The sequence below is a fragment of the Aptenodytes forsteri genome, unplaced genomic scaffold (assembly GCF_000699145.1).
Source record: "Aptenodytes forsteri isolate BGI_AS27 unplaced genomic scaffold, ASM69914v1 Scaffold54, whole genome shotgun sequence".
Lineage (NCBI taxonomy): Eukaryota > Metazoa > Chordata > Aves > Sphenisciformes > Spheniscidae > Aptenodytes > Aptenodytes forsteri.
In genome coordinates, this window is record NW_008796044.1 from 17,896,958 (window position 1) to 17,919,522 (window position 22,565).

Below are 22,565 nucleotides of genomic sequence, written 5' to 3' on the forward strand. Positions count from 1 at the left end.
GGTCAGCTGTCCTGGCTGTGCCCCCTCCCAGCTTCTTGTGCACCTCCAGCCTTCTCAGTCGGTAGAGCATGGGAAGCTGAAAAGTCCTTGACTAGTGTAAACACTACCTAGCAACAACTAAAACATCGGTGTGTTATCAACATTGTTCTCACCCTAAATCCAAAACACAGCACTGTACCAGCTACTAGGAAGGAAATTAACTCTATCCCTGCCGAAACCAGAACAATAGAATATAACCTTTGAAACTCTTTACCCTGTGACTGAGGAAAGTCCATCTGCTGTTGTGAGCCATCTTTACAGGTAATACAGCTCAAAGTCTCGGAGGCTGTCCCTTAAATGGCAGGCATACTGGCTTTCATCTGTAAACATTTTGTATAGGTAAATAACTTATGAAATAGAAATATGGGTAATTCTGATGTAGAGGACAATAGGAAGAGGAGCGGGGCTGAGGAAACGGAGGAACGTGTGTGTGCTGTAGGACCTCTGTGTTCATGCATGGAAGATACGTATGAAAGTGTCCTGAAAATGGTACCATCACTTTGGATTTAAAGACCATGTTTAAACGGGTGATGGACGCACCTGCTTGCGGCTGCGTGGGACATACTGTTAAGAAAAGAGATGTTAGGAAAGGGGTTGCCATTTTATGCCACTTGTCAAAACCATTATCCCCATATCACCGACTGGGGGCTTTACAAGAGTTTGTTCTTTTATTTTTCCAGTATTATTCTGCCTAATGGTTGTTGCTTATTAATATTGCTCAAGGAATTTTGCATCATTCAAAGGGCATGTTTTGCATTAGAGGGGGAATGTCCAGCTGACTGTTGACAGGATACCATTAAGCAATGCCTTCGCGTCTACTAAAGAAAATAATCTGAAATACATACCAAATACAAAGGTTTTGGAGGACCAGAACAATCTGACTTATTACTTGTTACTTACATTCTCTTTTCCAGAGAGTGAAAATGCCGGAAATAAAGGAGAGGAGCTACTTTGCACAATTTCCGTGATTTTACAGATTAAATTTCAAATTTGTAGAAATCTGCCATGGGAAGGGGCCGCTGGTGAAGCTGGGGCCTCGTCCGCTCAGACGGTGTCGCAGGGAGCGGCCAAAGCTGGAACCAGTTCCCAAAGCGTTCATGGTCTCGTGGTTCACCAGGACTTTGGTTCAAGACATCAGGCTCTAATCAGTGAGTTTTGGGAGACGCGCACGCGGCCGCATGGGCCATCTCGAATGGTGTTTGTCTGTCGGTAAGGAGCTGGTCCGTCTGCCCCGTCATGTCGACAGTCCCATGTGCTGGAGAGGATGCAGGTATGAAACTGGGCTTTTCCTCCATCAAATAAAACACTTTAAATCAAGTTCGACGATGACTTGATTACTGGAGATGAACAGTGCACGTACTCAGAGACCAACATTAAGCGGTCTTCGAGGTGGTGGGGAGAGTATCTGTACCACTACCCCTGTTCTGTCTCCTTGCATTTTGGATTGGGCCCCCACGTGAACACTGTAGATATAGCAGCTGTTGGACCGTTTCCATCACACACCAGCAGACATTGCCCAGCAAGAAAAAAGTTGTATTTGGTTTTTCAATGTGCAAGATAACAGGACAGAAAGACTTCGGGTGGCTTACGGCTGTAATATGTAATTTTTATTTTAAGTCTATTGATTTATTTGTTCAGTTTTATGTTTGTATCTCGACAGCGTGTTCCCTCTACTTCATACAGCTGTTTTTCAAAGTATGAGTTTTCCATCGTGCTAGTGCTGAACTTCATGGCTCCATACAGTAGAATTTAGATATTTATGACAAATAAGGGGTATTTTCAAGTGGCCATCCAGCATTGCAGTATTTGTTATGAAATAAGGACAGACTTTTGGATTCTGATGTTACTTTTTACTCACTTAGCACTCATGTAATCTTAATTACACCGCTTAAATTAATTCTCACTTAAATGAGAAAAAAATAGGACAGTGTTGGCCCCATTTCATTTTTATCCAGAATGATAGAATGGTTTATTCAGTCAGCAAGGAGTCTCAGAATAATACAGATTTATCTTCTTTTGCAAGAGTATGATAAATTTGATTAATCTGATCTTGTGGTCACGAAGATTAGTCCATCTGATGTGGCACAGAGCTGTTTGATGATTGTACTAGGAGGGGTTGTTTTGAGGCCAAGACCTCTCTCTGCAGGTGCTGTGCAGGCAATGGTGACTTCTGCTGTTAAATGTCAGGCTCTTCTCTAGTTCTGCTTCCCACACTGGACATGGCTCCAGCCTTACCCTGCCTGCTCACGTGGAGATGTTGCAAGCTTCAAGAGCTCGAAAGGGAAAGTTCAGATTTGGCCCTGAGCTTGGACAATGCCAGTGGTAGATCCAAGACTGAAACCACCAAGAGATCAGGTCTTCCCTTCCTGCGTGAGTGCTTCTGGCTTATTTCACATTAGAGCATGTTTGTGTTTCTGCTGGATGGCAACAAGATCCTGGAGTCCACCATTAGCTTGACTAAGAGTTGGGTCAGGAGTCCCCTGCGTGGCCGTCTGCTCCCGCTTGCAGGAAGGGAGCCCGGCGGAGCCATCCGCAGCAGTGAGGGGGAGGTGAAGTGGCAGAGACCTCGGTGACATCCTTTGCAAACTGGGCGGTATGGCATTTGGAGCCTGTGCAAAAATTTCACTGGGGGGCAAAACCATTAAGATGGTATTCCGTAAGTGTCCGAAATGGTGGATATCCCAAAGTGTCTGAGATGGTCTGGTTGCGCTGTACCCCGGGTGCCTGGAGACACCCTGGAAGGTGTGCTGCTTCACCAGGGACTTCTCCAATGCTTTTCCCATCTTTTCACCTGCTAAGCAAAGCCTTCAACGTGGCAACGAGCAAGAGGGACAAAGCACAGCTCGGGTCTCTTACACAGCACAAGGCTTTGTGTCATCTGAGTTATAAGAAATCAGGTTACTGCAAGAGGTATCTCCTTGCGAAGGAGATGTGCCCAAACCTATCTGACACCTGAGGCCGCCTGAAATCAAACCGCGGTGCTGCCTGTTGAATATGCTACTTTGGACCCGCTGGAACTGAGCAGACATCCAAGAAGGACTTGGAGGCTAAATTTTGTTTTTGGCTTGGTTGAAAGGTACTTGGGTCTTTTGAACATTTCTGGTGTGTCAAAAAACACAAAAACGTAGAAAATTTCACACGGGGACCTTGTGTCCCATCCCCTTCCCCATCTCACCTTGATTTCTGGTACTTGCTGTTTGGTTTGGCTAAAATCAGGAGTGAAAGGATAGTATTTCTAATTTCTCATTCTGACCCAGACCAGGAAATGTGGAGAAGAATTTCTAATCTTTCTAAGCTGAATCTCTTTTTTTCAAGCCTGTAAGCAGGTAAAGGGAAATTTGCTTTTTGATCTAAGAGACAGATATCCAAAACACTTCACTCACCTTGGGTAAAAAAATATTTTGAGATGCTCCAGCCTTTAAATATTCTGGCTCCTGGAAGCAAAGAACTTTGTACTTTTATTTTAATTAAAGTTCATTCTTGGGTAATCAATCTTTGCTTTTCTAATCGAATATAGTGTGTGTGATGTGGGACTTTCCAAAACTGACATCTGATTTGGTTGCTGCGTTCTCTGTCGCGCTGGCCCTGATGGAGGGGCTAACAGTTCCCTGTCATCTTTCCAAAGTTCATCTTCCTATGCAGTGTACTTCGTTACCTTCTTCATTAACAAAGAGAAAATTATTAGTTTGTGGGGTTTTCTGGAACAGAGAAAACTTCCTGTGAAGTTTGTCATCTTACATTTGATTTAAAAATGTAAGGGATTAGAGGGGGTTGAAAGCAAACAAAAATATTTGTATAAGTTATCTGCTTTCCACAGAAATTGTCCATTTTTTTTGTGATTTACGGAAAATTGCTTTGCTCTCTTCTTTCTCCTCTGCACTGCTTCCTCCCTCGTCTCATCTGAACAACTTTTTCTCCACTTTGCAGACAAAGTTTTTCTGTTTTCTGCTGAAGAAAGCCATGTATCATTTGGTGGTTTTTTTCCTTTGGAGGCAAAGTGGAAATTTCTCTCGCATCTGCTATTTTTCCTCCGCAAGCATCCTCATTTTCCTGAGCCCTTTTACAGTGCCTCCTTGTTAGGGGACAGAATCATTCCAGTGATAACTTAGATCTGTTTGTTTTGGGAGAAAATGTGAATTCTTGCTCACGAGGCACCGCTTCTTTTGCGTTTTCCCACGGCAGATCTGCATTCCCGGGCACGGTGGGTTTCCCCCACGGACCTTTATCATCTCCTGGCTGCATGGACCGTTACTGGCTTGGGGATGAAGTGTGAAGGGCGGAAACTCGCTGTGCGCAGCCCGAGTGTCGGGAGATGCTGCGTCTGCTCCGCTCCTGCCCCAGCCCGACATCCTGCGCGACTTGCAAGCAAATCACTCGGTCTCTTTGCATCGCCGTACCTAGCCATCTTTGTTCGGGGTAATTACAGCTTCCTTGCTCGTCGGGTGCTGGTAGGGGAACTTCAAGCTTCGGTGGTGGATTCACACGTCGAAGTGGAGCCCTGCGTGCTGTGCTGTGCTCCACGAGAGGAAGCAGCTTGTGGGAAAGGTATGAACCAGAAAAACAAATGGTGCCTCGAAAAAGCTGCCGCAGGCTCTGAGCAAGCTGAGGAGGGGAGTTCCTGAGATGGAACTGCACGAAACCGCAGGAGCCGCTGTGCAGACGGGCGCCAGGGTGCGTTGCTGCTGGGAGATGCAGCTCCTTGGGGGGGGGACTCGGGGATTGGGGGGCACTGTGTCTGTGCCTTCATCCCTGGCAGCCTGGCCTTCACTTCTATTTAAAAGCATGTCTGGGTGCTGCACCCTGTTAAGTAGTGTATCTGGGAAATAATCGGCCAGAGGCTGGAGCTTACCCCCATGCCAGAGCCGTCTCTCAGATCTTCAGCGGCGCAGAACTCCCCGGCTTGGTTCATGTTTCTCATGATACATAACTTGCTTGAGCTTTATTGCTTAGGTAGCCATAAACTCTAGAGCTTCAGATACCTCCCCGCTCTATTTCTAGCCAGCAGCAAGCCCTGCATTAGTCACTTCGTGATGCTCCAAGCCGTTGCACAGGAGGAGGCGGTGGAAAGCCTGCCAGTCCCGGTGCGGTCGGACACCTCCAGCTGGTTCTTATTACAAGCTGGACAGTGTGTGAGGTGTGTCCTGTCCAGGCGTTTAAACATTATCTCGGGTCATGGGGAAAGCAGATCTTAGACAGTTAAAGCACCTGAAGACAGCGCAGGAGGTGAGGAATATGGGAAATACTTTTTCATGGTGAGATGGGTAGGCTGGAATGGATAAACTTTTGGGAAGCAGAGACTGTGCCAAGGACTCCCGCAGCTGTTAGTGGAGGGCTACAAAAATTTTAGGCTCCCTGATCTAAGTTTTCATCTTCCAGCTGGGCTGCAAGAAGAGAATTTTTGTCTTGGAAATGACTTCAGGGTAGAAGCATTAGAAAAATGCAGTTCTCCATCTTCACATCTTGCCATGCTGAATGAAGCCTTCTGCAGGGCAGACCCTGCTGTCCACCTGACACGGGATGGTTTCTAGCGTGAGGAAGACGACGGCGCTTTCCCACTGTAGGGGAATATAGCCAGAATGAGGTTGTGAGGTGGGAGGTGGTTGGCAGGGTGTAGCCAGACCTGCCAGCGGCTGCTTCAGTGGCAGTGGTTGGAGAAGAGCTTTATCAAATATACCAAAGGTAACACGCTGTCGGCTGTCTTGATGCCAGTGTTGTAAAAGCGTGTGTGTATATACGTATATACACACACAACACTTGCAGGGAGAATGGACATCAGCATGTGAAGAAATGAATACACTTTGGCAAAGAAGGAATACTTTTTATCAGCCAAACTAGAAATACAGTAATATTCAATATGTTAACATTGTCCCTTTCCTTACAGCGCTTGATACATGCTTTATACCCAGAAGAGGCGTGGGATGAAGCCAAGGCTGGGAAACTTTCCCCGTGGCAGTGGGGATGCGGAGGAGGTTTCTGGTGGAGCAGCAGTTGATGGTCCGCACACCCAGCAGCTCCGGTGCTCCCGACCAGCGGCTGGGCGACGGCCAAGGGAAAGCTCTGGCCATCCGGCGGCTGTTGGGGTGTCTAACGTGACAAGGGAACATCACAGGGAAATGTGGAAGGCAGACGGTCGAGTTAGTCCCGAATCTGAATTCAGGTTCACAGCCACGTGCTTTGCAACCGGTAAAGATGAAGATCTTAATTTTGGCATTTCCTGTGCATTCTGCAGCCAGAACACAGCCCGCGTCTGCTCTGTGTAAGAGCCTTGGGAACGCTGGTGTGCCGGGTGTGTATTTTTAGGTCACTTCCAGAGAAGTGGATTCGCTTCGATGGAACCAGCCCACCGCCTCGGCACTCAGCCGTGTTGTGGTGAGGATGAAGGACAGTTTCCACCTCACATCGTCTCGCTGTCGCAGGTTTTGACTTTGCTCACACGCCTGCTGCTGCTTGATCTATCTTCACTGACGTTCAGACTCTGACCCTGCCAAGATCGTTATCACACCATCTCTGGATTTCAGTGGCCAAACGCTCAAAAGCCGGGGCCCCCAGCAAGGGCTTCCTCTGCCTAACACAAAATAAAGACCAACCTCTGCTGAACTGACTCATCCCGCTGTAATCCCTCTCTTCAGGAGGTCTCTCTGCCTTCCTGGAACCGCCTGGTTCATTAGGAATCGGGCTTTTGAATGTGTTAGAACTGTAGACCTCCTATTCCCACAGGCAAGTGGGGGAGTGGCAGAATGGATGTGCATATTGTGTCTTAATAATCTGGTCTTCTGGGGTTGTCAGACTGTTTGAAGGAGGTTTGAAACGGGGACCAGTTTTATCTCACACCAGGCATTGGGTCCTCACTTAACTAACTGTGCAACTCCATATAGATTTCTCAACCTAAAATATAGTACTATACAGTAATCGGATATTATTTAGAAAGTATTCGGTAAGTAACATCTGCTGCCCTGAAAATTTAATTAAGGGTGTTAAATAGGAGTTTAAAGAAGACAGGTTTGGGGGAAAAAAAATCTTTGAAGGTACCTATTTTAGCTCAGATTTCAAATTTAAATTTCCTCAAAGATGTTGGCAGGATTCATTTCTCCTTTGTACATGTAACATATTTGTTCATATATGCCATTATACATCGCCTTTCAGGCTGAATATTATACTGGAATACAGCAAAAGCCAAATTTAAGATATGAAACTGGAGGAGACCATATTTCATACTGCATAAAATGCACCTCTGGAATTTTCAGTTCTTCTTTTCTGCAGTATTACAAATGCCTTTATAAAGTATCATGGCTGATGAGCTTAAAAAAAAAAAAAACACCACCTGTGGCTTTGGATATATTCACTTCAAGTTTGTGGTTAATATTTCCCAGCCTGCTTAGAGGTGAGTGTAAGTTCAGTCATCGCACCAGTCTCTGCTGGTGTTTCTAAATGACTCTGATAAAAGATTGTGAAAAATGGACCTGTGGTAAGTTGCATCATCCTTGTTATGCATTTTAAGATGGGGACACAAGCCAAGCTGAGTGTCTGGGTCACGCTCAGCCTTCCCTTGCACTCATTCTCCATCCCTGCAGCAGCCACCGGTGCAGTTCAGCCGGCGCAGCCCACGGTGGGTGCAAACCCACTGCGTTCTGCTGTGAATTAATTGCATAACCGTGCATCCCTAGCCATGCTGCTTTCCTCCTTTGCACTAGAAATTTTGCATTAGCTAATGGTCATGAAGACACCAGATTTCTCTTTGATGGAAGATAAAACGCTGCTCTGGGTGGAAGTGCCCAGCCACTGTGTGCAGGACCCCCATCAGCTACAAGTGTTGAAGTGGTGTGAGACCGGTCTGAACCGAGAAATCCTGGAACAGCACTTCACTTTCTCACTGCCTGTGTCCTGAACTGTGCGACCGCTCTTTAAACCCCTTTCTTTCCAAAATACAAAGAGCTTTTTCCTTCTCAATCTTTGAGAGGTTTTACTTTAACCTCATTAAACTTCATTGCCAAAATCCAAAGCAGATTGAGATGAAGCAGCTGATACGTGAGAATACGAGTTACAAATTGGTGCTGAAGAAACGCTTGCAATAAGACAGCCTCTCCATACGCATCTTTAACCAACGTACATCACCGTGAGGTACAATAGGAAGAAGCGGGGAGTGCCTGGTTCGGCAGAGTTACATTAGAAATTAAACCAAGCCCAGTCTCTCTGTGTACAGCCAGGGCTGTTGTCTGCTGGCTCGTTGCATGTGGTTGGTTTTTGTGGTGCTGGGATATATTTATGTGTTTTATCTGTATGTCAATATAAGAAAGCAGAGACATAAACCCTCCCGTGTACTTGGCTATTCTAAAATAAACCCACACAGCCACATATTCTGAGGGAGGTCACACGGATGCTACAGCCGTAACAAGTGCGAGTGTCCCTGCTCGCAGCCTGCTGCGCTGGCCTGTGCTGTCCCCGCAGGTGCGAGTCCGGGGTTACGTTATTCTGGGGGTGCCCTGTGATCCCCACGTGCAAACCTGATATGCATCCGCATCCCAGAGCAGCTCCTGGTCCTTTAGGTGTACGTTAGGTACTTCAGCCGTGCTGCTGGATAGGAGCTCGGTGCTAATTCGCACCGGCACTTCTGTAACTCTTCCTGGCATCCATCTGCGTTTAGGCACCAAGCTGCAACGTGTCCCCTGGACCTGCAATGCTCTTTACTCTGCATCTTGCTTCTATCGTCATGGCGGTCATTTGCTACACCAAAATAGTCCTTAAAACCTCGCACAAGTAACAGATCCTTTTGTTTTTAGTGTTTTCTCTCCTGGGTAGAAAACAAAGTTTGGCAGCAGTGAGCCAGACTTTGCAACTGAGAGGTTACTTTTCCTATTGCAGTTTTTGCCCAAGAGGGAAAATGGTATCTTAAATTAAGAAGTGCCCCATGAATCAGTCCCCACACGATGGTGTGTTTCCACTGGCACCCTGACACCTTTGGAAATCCAGAGCCTGGCTCGGACCTCTCGCTTTGCCACTCATCATAAAGCAGGAGTGATTGTGCGTGAAAGGAGGTGCCTGGATGTGAAACCAGCTGAGAAATATCCTGGCCACTTCTCTTTTCCCATCAGTAGATATTGCTTCAGTTCCCATTTCCTAATACTGCTGCTTTCATTGGCTTCAGGCCCTTTTCACCAGTTGCTTGCCAAGGATTTGTGAGCCTTGGACCAAGACATACTTTAGCTATTTTAAATGAAATCTTTGCTATTCCTATTGCATTTTGTCTTCAAATGGGCATTTATCATCCGTTCTACAATTTTTTTCCCTCTTTTATGATGACTAGCAATGCAAGCTAGAGTAAGATATTTACACTGTGCTATCTGCAGGGCTCTGGCCATGGAAATAATCTCTGTCCTCCTCACCTCTTGCCTACACCCAACTTTTCCCCACTCTTCCTTTTAGCTAGACCCTTCTGCCAGCTTTCTACCAAACCTTGTACCACTTCCCTCTCCTTTAATATTAAACGGACACCAACTTGTATCTCAAATACCCTGTAAAATTTGTGAGTCTCAGACCATTAGAAAATTGCTCAGATACTTGCAGTGAATCAGACCGGAGTTGGCCAAGCGATACCTGCAGTCACGCTACCGTCATCTCATCACTATATTGCTGCTTCTGCAAGTTTGTAGCTTTTTGGGTATTTAATTAGTGCTGGTTCCACCACAGTGCCCAGGGGCCTCATTTTCCACCGCGGGTGGTGCTGCCATTTTGGGATCAGAGCTCACAACAGTGAGGAGGGGGAGGAAAGCAGCTCTCCTGATGGTGCAACACGCACCCGGCGTCTGGGTGTTAATTCTTGCTCCTACAGTGCTTGTGCTTGCTCTCCCCTAGGCTGTTAGACCGACTGTACCTCGTATCTGTACAGAAGCTAGTGCAATGCAATGCTGATTTTGGCCAGGAGCCTTGGTACTGCTTCAGCATAAAAATTCAGTAAGAATTTGCTTGTTTCCAAGAGACCCTTCATCAGGCACTACCAGAAAGGAGCAGACTCAGACCCAAGCTGCTTTTGGGCTCTGACAGCCCAACGCTGCATCACCGAGCTGGTCCCTCCCCACGCCGGGCATCCCTGTGCCCCACCGCCAGGTATTGCTGTCGCCAAAGCTCCTCTCATAAACCAGCTTGGGCACTGTGGTGGTTTGCACCCTGATGGCAAACCAGGTAGGAAATCAGTAGGAAAGATCAGGCTGGAAACGGTGGGGGTTTGGGACCTGGCTCCTGAGTGTGCTCAGCTGGCCCCGCAGCAGCAACGGTCTCAGCTGCCTGATTACAAGCAACTGTCCCAAAAACCCATGACCTTTGCAGCTACTATTTTCAGAGCTGTAAGGAAAAGGAAATAGGAAGTAGAGATGCTGTAATGCATTTTTGTACGCTGCTGGGTTCTGGTTTGCTCCAGTGTGTTGCTGTTTACCTTGGGAGTGATTTTTTTGTTTTCATTTGCATTTGCATGTTGTAATCGGCAGCTGCAGCTCTTCACCCGAGCTCAGCACTCTGCCATACTCTGGGTTTTCCGTGGGGCAGTTTAGCCAGGGGCATGTCTCAGTAGCTGCATCCTGCTATCAGCAAGGGTTTTGCAGTGGTGCTATTTAGCACAGGGAGGAAGGAGAGGAGCCAGTAGGTCCGTTTATCTGAAAGCAGGGCTCCTGGGGCAGCAGGGCCAGCTCTACAAAGCCCTGGCTGCGGGCTGAGCGGGGTCTGCCCCTGCGGTGATGTGTAGCAGAGCCAGGCTGGGAGCCTGCATCACATCATGCTCCTCTTTGCACCAGGTACCCCGATACCGTTTGAAATTTTTATTGTTTGTTACCGAAGGATAAAAGTGGTTGAGAGAAAGTAGAAGTGCAATCCCGATGGTGGGGATGCACTGGTTTGCTGGTATCCTGGGGTTAGAGAGGAGACCCCAAGCTAATTTACTGGGACACTGGGTTGAGAAGTAAGAGCAAGTAAACTACACGCTCTGGGTTTTAGTAACTCTTGATCTGGGGTTTCTAATGCTTGTTTTAGAACTACATCTAAGGAAGCGTGCATCTTGTTGTTTGAACTACACGTGGCTTAAAACTGCTGCAGTCATTCTTGGCTTTAATTCCATTTTACCCACAGAAGATTAGTAAATAAACATAATCATTTCCATGTAGTGGGTGCTGTGGGCTATCATTGATTGGCATGAATCAAAATAATTGAAGAGCATTACTGAGTGTCCTGAGAATGAGAGGAAAACATTACTGGTGGAGCTCTCTGCACAGGTGAGTCTCTAGCACAGTGGGAGTGTTGCATTTTAAGACAAAATGAAACTGTTTCTTCCCTCCCACCCCCACCCCCCCATTCATAGACAGAAGCCAAACTCATACTGGCTCTAGGCTTTCCTTTTCTGTTTTTCTCAGTATTTCTGGTTTTTCCTCTCTTCCTTTCACTGTACCTGTTCTCTTCTTTGTTTCCACTTTACAGGACACTTTTCCTGTGCGTATTTCTCCTGTGCTCCTCTTGCAATGCTCGGGATGGGGGCCAAGCCTAGGGGCAGGTAATGTCTGCCCCTGTGTGAACGGGAATATCATGCAAACAAGGAAAGAACTTCCAAGGCACCGAATGCCTCTTCCTAACCTGTCTGTGCCAATTGCCCTCTGCTCCTATATACTTCAGTAAGAAATAAGGAATTGTCTACTGTGGCTTATTCTAGTAATAATGTGCATTAAAAGTGCCTTCACAGGAGCTTCCCACATTGTGCAGAGGGCAAGGGATCTCTTGAGCTTTAGTTTTCTGCATCTAGATTATTTTAAGAGGCTTCCTGAGAAATTAAAAGCCCTTGTGAGCACAGCTGCAATACCACCAAACCCCAGCGCAGGCAGGGCTTCTCAAGACTTTGCAGAATTGCTGGTTGTGCTCTCCTCGGCGTCCCTCTGGAGACAGAAACAGGGGTGAGCAGATGGACCTCTGCATCTTCCGGCAGCACCAGCCTGTGAAGGTTATTTCCCCCTTCCAATTCAGTGAAAGCTTTTGGTCTGATATTTCTTGGTTAGAGGGTGGAGGGTTTCTTGTTATTGATGATTCAGCTTTCCCCAGTAAGTTTAGAGTCCATTTTTTGGAGTTTGATAAAGCAAATATTAAGGCAGCACCTCAGTGCATAGAATGCCTCAGCTAGCGTGAAAGACTTGGGTAGAAATGCCATGTAAAGTCTGGTTGGGATTCGCCTCTGCTGTTGAAGCTGATATAGGTGGTTTCACCTGGGAGCTTTATGCTGCTGCACTTCTGCGCAGCAGAGAAACATCATACAACAAGTGAGGGAACGGCCACCGATAGCTGTATTTCTATGGCTGTGAGGTGTGGAAGAACAGGGCACTTACTACCAGACCTTAACTGAGACATAATCAAAATTTAACAGGAAAAGAGCTCTTCTGAAAGCATGGTCTGGAAGCCAGCTGCTGATTAAAGAAAGATGATAAACAGATGGTAAATCAGTGCACTAAGCAGGAGGAGAAAGCAAAGAACTTCTTGTGAACTGCACCACCTGCAATGATCTACTTGCTATGGAAGAACATAGCAGAGTAGTCTTGTAGGATAATTCACGTGGGAAGTAACCTTGGGAGGACTCTAGTCCAACCTCCTGCTCAAGCAGGGTGAGTCACAAGGTCAGACCAAGTTGCCCCGGGCTGTTTCCAGTCAGGTCATGGAAACCTCCAAGGATGGAAACCTTCCTGGGTGACCTGTCCCACTGCTGGACTGTCCTTGCAGGAAAAAACATCCCCTGATATCCAGGCTGAACCTGTCATTTCAGCTTTCCCCCCTTGTCTCTCGTGCTCCTACCATGCACCCTCGGAAGAGTGTGGCTCCGCTTTCGCAATAAGCCCCTAGCAGGAGGGTGCTATGAGCCTCTCCTCCAGCAGAACAAGCCCCCTTTGCCCCCTCCTCTTACAGCAAGGGCTCTGTGCCCCTGGCTGTGCTGGTGGCTTCAAGCTTTTTGGGCTTATTGCTCCAGTTTGTCAATGCCTTTCTTGTACTGGGGGTGACTCAAAACTGGACGCAGTATTCTAGGTGTGATCTACGGAGTGCTGGGTGGAGGGGATAATCCCTTCCTTCGATCTACTGGGTATGCTCCTGTTTGCGTATATTGATGTGGAGGTCTGAATAGACAAGCCTGTGTGAACTGGAGACCTGAGCAGGAGGTGACCTGGTACTCTGAGGTGGAGAGCAGAGCAGAAGTGCTGAATTGGGGCATGCGTCACGGACACGCTGAATTCGGCGTTCCCATGACTGCAGCAGATAGGGCCGGAGCTGCCCCTCTGTGCCTCCACAGCACGAACCCTCCTGTGCTGACGACTGACGCCAGCGATCAGCCTTTCCTCTGTGCTTCTTGCAAGTGTTGTGAATAATGCTGGTGAAGCATATTTTTAAGTGACAACATATAATGTGTGGCTTTTGCACAGGAGACCTCCCAGGAGCTCCTGTGGGTAGGGGGTTATCATGCAAAGCCGACGCTCTCCAAGCATGGAGGTCTGTCTTCTCGTCTTCACTGCACGTGGCTTGGTGGCCCCAGGCAACGCTGTCTGCTGGACACTTGTTGGGTATGGACTTGGTAGGATAATCAATGAGTGCCTGGAGGGATAAAAGCAAAAATAAATGTTTATGCAATGATCAGCCTGCCAGACCCGTGGGGCCATGAGTAATGGTCGAGTCACTACCCACCCGGTTGGTGAGACGTGGAGTGGAAGGAAAGGATAAAACCGTATTAGCTGTGGGGGAAAGAGGATATCCAAGGAAACAAGTTCTTGGTTCTTCAGGTATGGCCTTACCTGATGCCCACAGGCACTTCTGGCAACACTCCTGCTGCAGTAGCATTAGACTGCACGCTCCAGTTAGGCATGCTAGAGAAATACCTCAATAGAAAGTGGTTTAGACCAGATCTATGCTGACTATACAAGCATTTTTACTGCCACCTCCCCAAGCAAGACAGGGAGTTTTCAATTACAGAATCACAAACAGCCACACAGGACGCACCCTGATTTATGCATCAAATACCAGGAAAGGCTTAAGTTCTGTTTGTCACTTAGCAGATGGTGACGGTTGCTCCAGCATGTGAAATATTTCATGCCTGACACCTCGATTCAGGAAATAGTGGTTTGCTCAGCAGAGGTGCAGGAGGCAGCAAGTTGTTATCGAGTATAACATTAGCCTTTCTCATAGTTTTTCTCGATTTACCGAGTTTGTTTTCCAGAGCAGAAAGCTGTACTGGGCTCTGCACAGAGGGCAGTGGTGTACGCCAGGTGGCATGTGCAGGCTCGGGGTGCCCGCAGCAGGGGACATGTCCCGGGTGCCAAGCTCTCAAGTGTTTTGTTGGGTTTTTGACACCGTAGCGAGTTCGTTTTCCTGCAGGGCTGGGCTCGCGTCCTGCAGACCTCGGTTGCTGAGGTTCCTGTTCCTCAGACGCAAGGTGCCTGAGGTTTGCTGAACCACAGCGAGTTCATTGTGAAACTGTGCCACCGAAGTGGCTCCAGCTGCCCCTGGATTGTTTGTTATTCTGGAAAGCAGGCTGAAGTCAGTCCCTTCCAGGCCCTTACCAAGAAGTCAGGAGGTAAGTGCAGGGCTGTGCCAGGCAGATGCTGTGCCCATCCCGCGGGTGGGAGGGCAGCAATGGGTTTCCTGCACTGTCCTCTCAACTTCAAGGAGAACGCTGTGGTAAGGACAGCACCTGGGTCCTCTGTCTCGCAGCTTGCCAGGTCCTTCACTGAAAGCAAAAAGCAGCAAGCTGGAAGACCAGCGTCTTCCTCCTCACCTTTACAAGGGCCGTGTGAGAAGGTCATGGAAATGATGGAGTGGCTCCTTCCAGCCAAGGGCCCCGGGGAGGCTGAAGCGCAGCCCCCCCGCTGCCTGCTGGCACGGCGGCTCCCACCGCTTCTGCGGTTGCAGAGACAGCACATGCACGTGGCAGTCGGTGGGGGTTTGGCGAGCACTGATAACCCTGGGAGAGTTGTGGAGCTGGGGCGCTGCAGGCGAGCCGGGGCTCTCCGCAGGTGGCCTTCAGCCAGCCCCTTTGAGATGGCCGGGGATGCAGAATCCCTGCAGCAGCCAAGCAGTGAAAAGGAGCTGGTTGCTAAAAGCGGAGCATAGCCCACCCATGCCTCTCCCGCAGGGTACAGGATGGTGCTCAGCAGTTCCCGGGGTCAGCAGGGAAACACCTCTGCTGCAATGTGATCCCCATGGCTCGGGGTGTAAGTTACTCTTGTTCATGGCAAGAACCTTCCCCAGGGCAGTTAGCAGGTTTCCCTGAAATACAGGAATTTTGCCTTTAGTTGGATCTGACTGTAAGGTACTGTGCAATGTGTTCACGTGGCGCAGTGTCAGCGCTCCAGCCTCGGCACTGGGAACAGTTGAGCATCAGCCATGGGGTGCCTCGTGCTGCTCCCCCGACTCAGGCAGGGTCCCGCTGCCATCCCGCTGCGGGGTTCCTGCTCGAGGTCTGTAGTCCCTGCAAAAGGGGCAAAAGCAGAGTCATTCCTGATCCTGGGGAGACTGCCTTGAAAGGCCACGCGCTCAGCCTGGCTGTGCTCCTCCGTGGCACCCTGACATGGAACACAGAAAAAGACTTCCTCATACCTATGCACAGTTCGAGGGCTGTCCACACTCCCTAACCCCTGGATGCTTGTGTTACGTAACGGGGTTCCTGCTGCGAGGTCTGTAGTCCCTGCAAAAGGGGCAAAAGCAGAGTCATTCCTGATCCTGGGGAGACTGCCTTGAAAGGCCACGCGCTCAGCCTGGCTGTGCTCCTCCGTGGCACCCTGACATGGAACACAGAAAAAGACTTCCTCATACCTATGCACAGTTCGAGGGCTGTCCACACTCCCTAACCCCTGGATGCTTGTGTTACGTAAAGGTGCATGCACTGTAATCAAAACACCTCAGTGAGTTTCTTCTCTCAAGACGCTAGTTAGGTAGAAGATTTGCTACCCGTTTATCACGAGTAAAATACTGGAGGAAAGTGAGCTGGGGTCTTTCTCCTGCTGAGCTGTTCATCAGGGATGGGGATGAGGGGCTCAGCCTGTGCTTCCAGCAAAGCTCTCCACGCTTCCCCATGAGGAATTGCTCTTCTGAGGGAGGGGAATTTTCCTGAATCTAGGAATTATATTCAAGCTTTGCCTTGGCTTTGCTGCCAGCACATGCACGTGGCTTTCGTATGCTGCTGCCCATCTCGGAGTGGAGGCGCGGGAAGCGTTCAGCCGCAGGGACACGGTCGGGTTCTGAACTGTTGGGATGAACCCAGCAGCAAACAGGATCTGGGAATTAAGGCCCAAAAATTATCAGCTCTGCGTACAGCCGGGCAAGGTTATAATCGAGGTGGGCCCAAGCCTTTTAAAATAAATGGAAAAAAAACACTTCTGTTGTCTTTAGCTCTAAGGGAAGATAACATTAAATCAGCTAAGAAAGGGCGGTTTCAGTAATAGTGCCTTAATTAAAGACAGCACCACTCTGAAATCTGGTCAGTCACAAGATGTAAATTAAACATAGGTCCGAGAACATACCTATTAATTGCTGCAGGTTTTTTTAAACCCTCTTCTTGATGATTGCTTTCCTCTCCCTGCCTCATGGAGAAAAAGCCACTCAATGAGACAGGCTGATCACCCGTGCGTGGAAATTGCGTGTGTAGCGTTGGTGAGCTGTGCTGGTTTGGACCATTCCCCTTGAGTAGCCTGGTAGCATTTTGCACAGCGGCTGGGAAGCAGCATGTTTCTGGTGCAGCCGGTTGTTGTAAAACTTTTCAACCCTCGTGGTTCAGATAATATTTTGTAGGCAACATCTAAGATGCTTTTGGTGTGGCTCAGATGCAGTTGTTGATTGTTGGTGTGAGCTTGATGGATGTTACACATTAGCAGATACAAACTACATGAGATTTCTTGATGTGATGCAGCTTGTGCTGGGATTTTGGCACACAGCCTGAGATGATACAGCCGTCACATGAACATTAGGCAAATGAAGCACAGCTCTGCCATGGCCCCCGCCTGCACCAGGTGAGCTGGGACCTCGCTGTGGGGTGAGGGCGGGAGGCATGTGGAGCTGCAGGGCAGAGCAAATGGTGGCGTGAATCACTCGCACCGAGGCAGGTCACTCTGGTACACCCTCAGGGAAGTCTGTCCGTGGGCTTCCAGAAGCGTGGGGCGCAGCACGCGGAGCAGGAGAAACCCCGGTGAGGCTCTTCCAAAGCTGATGGCAAAGGATTGCTCTGGGCAGGAATGGCAGCTGCTGGATATAATACTGAATTATTTCCATGTGAAATGTGTATGTGCTAACATGGTTCACTTGCTGATTTGCAATAATGCCACTGGTAATCTATGCCATCTCCCTCCAGAATTTTTTAAAAATATCCTAAAAACCAGTTTACCAGCCACAGGGCTGGGAACAGGCCAGCGCAGTCCACACTCTGCTCTCTGCTTTCTTCAGCAATAAAGTTGGTGAAAACGAAGTTGTACCTGTCTGGACTTGGCTTCTCAATTAATTTTTTTTTCTGCCTGAAGAGTGTTGGTAAAAACTTTATAGTATTTAGCTCATGACAGAAGAAATTCAGTGAAATGTATTCTTGCAATGCAGATATTAAAACTGAGCACATTCAGTGTTTATGCCTGTGGTTAGCCTGGGTCTTGTTATTTAATAGCCCAGCTTGCAAATAGCTAATATGTGTAATGCTTGTGCTGAATTCATTTTGAACGAGGGCCAGCATCCTTATGCTGTTTTCTGTGCTTCTCTCTCCATGCTATCACCGCTCAACCACCGCATGCTTTGAAAGGAGCAAAACATCCATCTACCCAGAGCTCCTCAGACCATTACCCCATCCTCCTCCCAATGAAACCTGCCTTTTAACCACGCCCTTGCTTTTGTATTTTTAACCATTGCTCCATGCAAACAGAGAAAACAAAGTCCATCCCTTTGCCAGTGGCCAGCGAGGCAGCCGTTTCTGCTAAGGCAGTCATGTGAAGCTGGCGAGGTTGAATTCCCCTGGAAGATCCCCAGAAGCTGCTGCGCACATCTCAGCTTGCCCCAGCGTTTCTGTGCTTTGATGCTGCGGCCACATGCCTGCAGCGTAGCGTGTCACAGCCGTGCAATGGGGAACAATGCACGATAGGCAGGAGCGCTTATTTGAAGTGTGAAATTTCCTATACCAAAATAGGTTGTGAGTTTGTCTGCGATGGCTGAGCATCCTCTGCGCAGGCATCGGCAGTCGTCGTCGTTCAGGATGCTCATGTTGCACAAGTAATGCGCATTGCTGCTGTTCTGGCCCAGGAGCTGGGTGCCGCTTGCCAGGGAAGAGCCGCTGGCAGCCTGACGTGCCACCAGTTCAGCCTTCTCCACCCTGCAGTCTTTTGGCAGCTGAGAAGACACCGGTGAACTGGAGAGGCAGGTCTGTGCTGTGTGGGCTGTGACAGCATCTCACCCCTAACCCCACCTGACGTCCCTCGCCGGTGGCTCCGCTGGCAGGTGACAGCAGCTGCACCCAGCCATGCCTGGGCCGGCTGGGTACCGACTGTCAGGCTCTTCAAAGGCTTCACGGTGAAGTTTCTGTATGAATCGTGAGCAAAACCAAAGGGGGTGGATCATCCTGAAGATGAAGAGGCTGAAGAGAGCCCAACCGTGTGTGTTGGCTGTCAGAGGGCAGCGGGGAGAGGCTGGGTCTGCTGTCTTGTTTGCTCCCTGCAGATTGGTTTCCTCATTCCTGGAAATCTCCTGATAACCGTTGTCCAATGCCTATTCCATCCATGCATTTGTCCTGACTTCATTTACCAGCCTTAAATACCAGAAGGGATGATTAACTGCCTTTGTATTCATGCAGAGGCAGACCCTGGTAACTTCTGGCACCTGGGTCCCAACCCGTAGTGGTTTTGGATGGGTGGGTGATGAGATCTACCCCCTTGCCCACTCCCTGGCCCTCATCATCTCCTAGCCCTGTGGCTACAGATCCACTTGGCTACCCCATCCTCCTTGTTACTCCTGTCTGTGATTTGGCACCACTTTTCACCTTGGTCAGCAGGGGAGTTAGTGGAATGAGCATACGGATTGTCTGTGCCTCGCAGCCCTGAGTCCTTAATACTGTGGTTTGACACCTTTGCTTACATCCACCTGGTGACCAAATACGTCTGCTAGTGAGGTGAGCAGGTTTTCTAGGTTTTAGGTGATTTATGGCTTCTGCTAGCTTGGGTTCATGCGGCCTTTGAGCATTCAGCTCGGTGGCAGTGCGTGCCATGCTCTTGTTTCAGCTCTGAAAAGAGCCATGGGAAGCTTTCTCTGACCCTTCCCAGCTGCATGTGGCCACCCACAGCCCAGCGTGGCAGGGAGCCACGCCGGCTGAATTTGCATCCTGATGTTATCAGAACAGATAAGACCAAAGGTTAGAGGGGAGGGACACAGCATGCAGATAGCTTGAGCTACATGCACCATGCTGCCTGCACAAACGCACTTTTATTATTGCCTTGTTTCTTTTGCGCATGGGAAGGCTGGGGTGGGACGGGGTGAGTTTAACAGTGAGAGAAATATTGAAGGGGATGGAAAAATGTGGGAGGAAAAGGAGCTCTGAAGTGCGGCTCTGCAGTGGAAGAGGGTACGGAGTGGGCTGAAGCACTTGGTGTAGGAGAAAACACAACTTAGATAAAATTAGTCCATGAAAATGTGACTTTCCTCCCTTTCTAGGGAAGCTTTTTCCTCATCTAAGCTCTAAAACCGACTTTTCTACAGACCACACTTCTTCTGTTGCCCTTGTAAGCTTCTGGGAGAGGTTTCTGTCCTGCAGGAGTTTCTGTCCTCCTTGTGTTGTCTGTACAAACCGGGGTGGTGGAGGGAATGGACCCTTGGGGAACTGGAGAGGAGGAATAATCCAGCACAACAGCAGAGAAATAATGTTTGCAGTCCAAGACGCTCACTTGCTACCTAAGCAACAGTTTGCCTTTGCACCACAAACAAATATTCCACTATTTTTTGCAGATATAAATTCATACCTTTGGTCTGAAGCACTGCGATCCTTTATAGGTGTGATACTGTAAATCATGTGACTGCCTGGAAATGTGTCCAATTATCAGGATTCAATCGCTATGACATATAAAGGTCAGACAATAATTGCAGGCTCTGCTGCCTGTTGGGCAAAGCTCATGCAAGGTGCCACCGCTCTGGGCAGCCAAGAGCAAAAGGCTCCTTTGGACAGCACGGTGCTGAGCCGCTCGCAGGTCGCTCCTAATGAGCGATTAAATTATGAGCAATGTGCTGAGCGGGCCACAGGGGAGGAAGTTATGTTCCCCTCTAATTATGGAAGGGCATTTTAACAAGCCGTTTGGACAAAGATTGGGGGAAAAGCAACAACTCTTTATTTATAGGTCAAGGGTTTTCACTAGGAAAAGCTGCAGTTAACAGATGTGTGATATCCTTGCCTCTGCAGCACTGAAAATCTCTGTTGGCATGAACCAAGGTCTGCTGCCTCGGTGCAGGTTGCTGCAGCAGCAAATCTGTGCCTGAGTCTCTGCAAGGCTTTCCCAGGTTCAGGTTGTGGGACTGTTTCTGAGACTGTCGTGTTATTTTCAGGATGTTTTGTCCTGTTGACACGCTAAAGCTCTACAACTAAATAAGGAGAATTTTGGATTTGTTTTTAAATGGTTTCAAGGTTTGCAACTAAGCTGCAGCCAGTGATGGCTAAAGTATGGTGTAAGTGATGGAGAGCCTCTGCTCAAGCAGCCTGCCAAGCCTGCAGCGTTAGCTCCGTTCATTTCCCAAATGACCACTGATGATATGATGCCTGCTTTTTGTTTTCTACCACAGAGAGGTGATCTCTCTTTATTTTTAAAACAGTTGCATTGCCTATAGATCTTTCTCACTGTCATGCAAGGTTCATAGCACAAGAACGAGCCGCTTGCCCTTTGAGCCCTGCCCATAAAAACTTCCCTTTTATTGCTTTGTCTACGTTTGGCAAGGGTGAGCTCTCTCCAGTGACCTGCTCTCCTGGTATGTAATTACTTCCCAGCTGAATGTAGCTGTGTGCATATTAAAGGTGAAGATAACTCCTATTCCAACACAGGAAAGCCAGCTGAAGTTTACTGTGTTTATGAAGAGCTTGATTAGGGTAGGCAAGTTCAGAAGAATCCAATGTCAAGGTTTTAAAACTGTTCTCATCGCATAGCCTATGCAGGAGGCTTATCCGAAAGAGCTCGTGATGCTCCTCTGGGTACAAGCAGCCTAAAGGTCTCCTTAGTTTGCACTGGGAGAAGAAATGTCGCTTCTACAAATCCCACCTGCCCTGCTCCCCGCAACCCCCCCCCCGCGGGGGAGGGGGGGGGGGGGCGGGTCGGCCCCCGCACACGGCACAGCAGCCTCTGAGTCTCAGCTGGGGTTTGGCAAATCACACCCCTCCTGAGCTGGAGAGCTCGCCTCTGCTCCCCCCCCCCCCCCCAAAGAGTTCAAAACAACAAAACCAACAACAAAATACTTTGAATTTGGCAGTTATTCACCCAGTGAAGCAACTGCATGGATAAATTCCACCCCGTCATGAGACTTCACTACTTTTCACTGGCAAAATATCTAATGTGCGGTCGGTCACGCAGGTAACTTGGCAGGTGACGAAGGAAAGCACCTCCTCTGTCCTGCTAAAAACACACTTGGAGCGTGTCTGTGGTCCCTGCGTGTGAGGCACTAGCTGCTGTTTTCTTCTGTCCTCAAATCTTGGTCAAACCTTTTATCTGTGAAAATTTAAGTGCTGTTCTTCTTGTATCTGAGCATGTGAAAAACTTGCTCCTTTTAATGCATGAATGGGCAAATTAAACTCTACCTTATTTTTAGCACTCTTTGCATCATAGAAAGTTTCCCTTCTCTCTCCCGTCCCCTCCCCCCGTGTGTAACAAACTTGCAGCGGTTCCTAAACAATACCGATTTCCTCTGGTTATGTCGATGACACTGAGATGGTGTCCCTTCCTGGGGGTACAAAGGTGACTCTAGATCCAGCAGCCCCACGCTCTCTCCCTGGCAGTAGCCGCTGCTGCAGCTGGCCAGGGCACAGACCTGATCTGGTGGGTGATTTCTTTGTTCGTGCGCAAAACGTTCCTGCTCCAGATATGCATCGGGTAGTTGTGCAGGATTTTAGGTGGGTGTGATCCGAGGCAGCCCTGGTACCCAGCGGGTTCCCAGCTGGACGGATCCCTTCCCGGGAGGTGGACCCTCGGGCCAAATACCCTGCCAGGGAGTGTGACCGCTGTGGGGGGGGACAGCAAGGTCATGGCCCCCCCAGGCTGCCACCCACGGAGAGCCAGGGTGAGGCCGTAGGAAGCTGCTCTCTGCCTGGTGCTACCTGGAAGGGTGCTGCCTGCAGCTGCCTACTTTGGGTTGTCTCAGAGATAGGGCCAGTTAATGACTAACAGGCACTGCAGTAACCCTGCCCAGCCTCTCCCTCCCCGGGCTGCCCGTCCACCTTGCTGTGCCATATCCAAACCTTTTAGCTGTGCTGTGCTGGATTTGAGACCCACCACCACCTGCTTCCTATGTCACTTATTTATTTTTCCCCCCCC

At 48.8% G+C, this 22,565-nt stretch overlaps 1 long non-coding RNA gene across 1 annotated transcript; it reads left to right on the top strand.

Annotated features, from left to right (window-relative positions):
• Positions 1-5,140: 5,140 nt before the first annotated feature.
• On the top strand, positions 5,141-8,342 carry LOC109279679. The gene is made up of 2 exons (XR_002086284.1): positions 5,141-5,173; positions 5,921-8,342. It is a non-coding gene; the product is annotated as an uncharacterized LOC109279679 (long non-coding RNA).
• Positions 8,343-22,565: the final 14,223 nt, after the last annotated feature.